The sequence below is a fragment of the Pinus tabuliformis genome, chromosome 1_1 (assembly GCF_031772625.1).
Source record: "Pinus tabuliformis cultivar Carrire ecotype Pingquan chromosome 1_1, CPIR1, whole genome shotgun sequence".
Classification (NCBI taxonomy): Eukaryota; Viridiplantae; Streptophyta; class Pinopsida; order Pinales; family Pinaceae; genus Pinus; species Pinus tabuliformis.
Window position 1 is genome coordinate 964,406,116 of NC_142297.1, and position 4,638 is coordinate 964,410,753.

Here is a 4,638-nt window from a genome sequence, read left to right on the forward strand (position 1 = left end):
AACTCAAAAGATTAATTTTTGAATTAACTAAAATGCATTTAAATGAAAATTTTGAATTTCCTAAAAAATTAAATATTTCGACGAATGAGATTAAAAGAAATTTTGATCTTCATCAAAGCTCGAGATTACTTTGACAAGGATCACTCGAACTGGCCATTGGAGGATTTATCTATAAATAGGAAGTCATTTATTAGTTGATCTATCTGATCTTTGAGTCGTGTGCTTAACAAGAAGTTATGGTGTAATCTTTTTTTGGATAATAAAGAAAGACTTTGGGGTTAAATTTAGCTAGTGTTACTCTTCATGGGAATACTGTTAAATGTTTCATTTCATGCATAATTTTTTCTAAAGCCATTGATGATAGCTTCTGAAGAGTGATTTGAGTACATGTATCTTGCTCAATCGCTGGGGTTTGAATAATAATTTAAATTTTGAACATAATAGAAAGTATCTCTATTTCTCTGGATTTTATTATTATTTTCTCGCTCTATTTTTAATGGTTGGATAGAGTTTGGAAATCTTGAGTTAGATCATCAGGCGTTAGGGGAAGTTTTCAGTTGGATTAGCCAACTCCCGATCCGTATTTTCTGAAGATCTGAGCTAAATTAGCTCTGGGCTTATCATAAGATTTTTGTTTTGTGATGCATGAGGGTTTCAAGTTAGCACATCCTTTAAAATAAAATAAAATTGTGCGGCATAATGATAGATCTAGCTACTTAGAGCCTTCAACTTGTAATTATCGTAATTATTTAACTAGTTTTTTTTTAGATTTTTTTTTCATCATTGTATATATCATTTGGGTGTTTTGTTTTGGTCATTGCAGGTACAGATCTGAAAGGAAAATTTTTATTTGAAGCCAAATCTAGGCCTTGGAGGGTAAGATCCGGCCTCAATATCATTTTGCAAGGACATTATTTTCAGTCTAAGGGTTTTAAATTCAGATCTAAGGTCTTTTGGAAGAATTTTTTTTAAGCATAGATACATTGGTTCGAAATTTTAATTTTTTTGGAGTTTTTGGGCTACCGTTTTTATGCCTGAAAGCCTCTTGAAATTCTGTCACTGTCTCTTGTTGCATTTTCCCATCTTTTTTGCATTTTTACTTTGGAAAAATTTTTAAATTCATTTTGCTGCTTGGGGTTTTCTTTTTTATTTTTCCTGCAATTCTTCCCTCACTACCATATCCTTGTTTCCCTACCTTTGAATCCTCGCGTCCAATCCTCTCCTAAAACACTGTCTTATTTCCCCTACCCAAGTTTCTCCTCCTTTCCCCTCAACCCGTGTCCCTTATTTTTCTGCGATTCCCTCTTTCCTTGTGTTTTTTGTTATATCTGCACATCCCTTTCTCCTCGATCTGCATCGCAGACCTGTCCCTACTCCATGAGCTTGCAACTTCTCCTCCATTATGGTGTCTTCTCTTTCTCTAGGTTGTTGTCATAGAGCCTTCCATACCTTGTTGCTGCCATCCTTTCACTGCCATTTGTGTGCTCCTTCCTACAAAAAACCTTCAAGCTACCTCTCTCCCTTGACCTGCTCTAGTTCATACGCCGCTGCGAGAGCCTGCATACACAACCAAACAAACTATTCGATTTCGTTTTTTCTTTGTTTGGTTTTTTATTTTATGTATGCATTAGAGCTAGGTTTAACATTGTAATTCATTTCTTTTGAGTTTGATTTTCAATTTTTTTTATAAATTTTGACTTTCGTTCAAATTTAATAAAACTAAAAAAAATCATTTTTTATTTTATTTTAATTTTCACTTTGATTTTATTTTCTATTTTACTTTTCATTTTTTTAATGACACTTTGACGTTGTTTAAAAAATCTAAAATTTTTCAAAAATTTAAAACAAAAACTTAAAAAAAAAATCATTTTCATGTGACTTAAATTAAATCGAAAGGATAATTTATCTTTCACATTTAAAAAAAAAACATGTGGCCTACAACCCATTAAAATTTTAAATTTGATTAAGTTCTTTCGATTTTTATCTTTGGTCACATTAAAAAAATTAATTAAACATTTTCCACATTAAATTTGCTTCATAATCTTAACACATTAAAAATCTACCTGAGGGATAGTTAAACTCTAATATAAAATTCCTTGGTGTCTTTTTATGTTAAGTGTAAAATTTTAAAGGGAGAATTTTGTGGTATTGATTTTTCTATTATCAAGCATGATTAATGTTTTAGAATCATATCTAAATATTGACTATAGGAGAAAGATCAATTTTTCTAGGTTTGGGTTATTAAAAAAAAATCATTTTAATTCTAGAATCATGTATTGCTTAGCAGTTAAATTTCATAGTTCTTCATGGTATTTAATTGCTAGAATAACTTGCATGATAAAGTTTTGAGCATTTATATTTAATCATTCATGATTGTCACTTTCATCACATTTATAAATTGCTCTAGATAACTTGTTTTCATTTAATTTATGGTTAATTGAGTATTAAGTCACTGGTCTAAAATTATTTCTATCTTGAGGTTGCATTTGTTTTAATTGTTTAATCTATCCATCTCGGTTAACTAGGACTTATTTCACATTTGTCAAGTTGTTCATATTTAAGTCTCCTAGAGGTTGTGTTCAATAGGCCACCCTCATTCATTCACCCTAGGGACTACCCCCCTTGACTTGTCTAGGAGAGAGTCTAAACGGAGTAAGGATTAGAGTGAAAACCCTTACTTTGAGTGTTATCACAGTGCCTAGACACTTTGTGAGACAAAAGGCCCCACACTGGCTACTGAGCATTTCTCATGGAAACCCATCTCATTTCTAGCTATGCACAAATCACAACTCATCGAATCATCTCAAGTCTTGACTAACCGTAAACTTCAAGTACCCTTTGGCCAACTCTAAGTGAAGTTACATTGGCTTTACCCACCATTGACTTGTACCTTAGCCTCTTTCCACAAACGTCTGGAAGTGTAATAACCAACCCTCTTGACTAAACGTCGACCTGGCTTTCTCATCGATTGGATCCCTATTGATGAGACCTGATTAATATACCATATGATGAAATGTACTTATTCCCTATTCTAAAAAGAAAATCACAGTCTTAAACATGCAGAGATCCGTAATATCCATAGCATACCAACCAATGGGATTCACACATTGCAATAGCTTAGTCAACCACATTTAGCAATCACACAAGACCATACGAATAACTTTGTTCTACATGAAAATATTAACAATCACAAAGGCCTCCAAGGCCCCTTTTAACCATGAGAGTTATACATATATATAAATCATCTCATCATAGACAAACAAGAATATCATATTTCTCTATTAACAATATATATATATATATATATATATCACATGGAAACAATACTCATATTTTCAATGCACCAAGTACACAAGTAAGCAACTTATCTTATTATCTTCAAATGACTATAAATTAAGAGTGTGACTTCAACTCTCCACCCAACCATAGGGCGATCGCATTGCAATCTTTCTTGTAGTCGACCAACCCCGTGTTGGATTCATAGCTTGAGGAGGTAAATTTCTTAGGATTTCTCAACTAGTCACACTTGGGAAGGGTCCATTTATCATGTGATCTCTCTCTACATCTCCTTGCTACAACACCATAGGGACCTTAACCAATCACACAACAACCACCAGGTTTCAAGCAAGGCACAAAGAGTCTCAGTTCAACTATGGAGATGGATTAGATATGCACAATGGGGGATTTATCATCTAGATTAACTACTAGAGGAGTAAAGAGTACACTCATCCAGGAAATTTATCAATGGGTGCTAACCCTAGTGCTATAAGCCCCAAGGCTACACTTGGTGTTTATCAGCCCCAACTAATACCATATTTCCTCAACCTATCTAGTATTTTCTCAAACCAACAAGTTCCCAATGGTTTATTAGCCCCCAGGAAGGTCACATCCCAAGTGGTTTATCAACAAGCAAGCCTTCATGGGTTTAATAACTCGGTGAAAAATACAAGTTCTTAGGGAGCTCAAGTTTTCCAAGAAGCCATATTAGCTACTACACTGACTCTGCATTCTCCCTCCTATTCTTAGGCACTCTTTGTTGATACATGAGCATTTGTCTAAGAATTCTCTGATCCTCAAATGCTCGGCCCTCCAATTATCAAATCATGATCACGATCAACAACTCTTTTCCCTCTTGTCTCCTCGTCGAGGTTTTCTCCTTGAATTTTCTCATGTGTTGATCCTGTCAACACAATCTACGTGGGAAAGTCCATTAACTCGTCCTATATATCCTCCATTAAATGATTGCACAATAATGTCATTAAATCAACATAGATTTAGGTGATGAATTAAATGCATTGCTTTGGTTTACCAATAATATCCTCCTCCTTAGTCCTCTAAATCCATATCCACTTCTTAGCCATTCAATATGTTACAATTCCACATAATTTTATATGAATCACAATTCATAATGATATTTATAAGAGGGTTAGCTATAGAGGCTTTCACAGATTAGGAAAATCCATATACAAGTACAAGAGGCATTGTAGAAGTCACAAGAAAAATATAAGGTCAGACATGATTAGCACAAAATACAGAAGTTGTTCAAGGTGGGAGACAAAGTATGATTACAATTGAACAAGGAAAGACTACATGGTCCTAGTAATAAAATCAAGGCTCTGTGATATGGTCCCTTTGAGA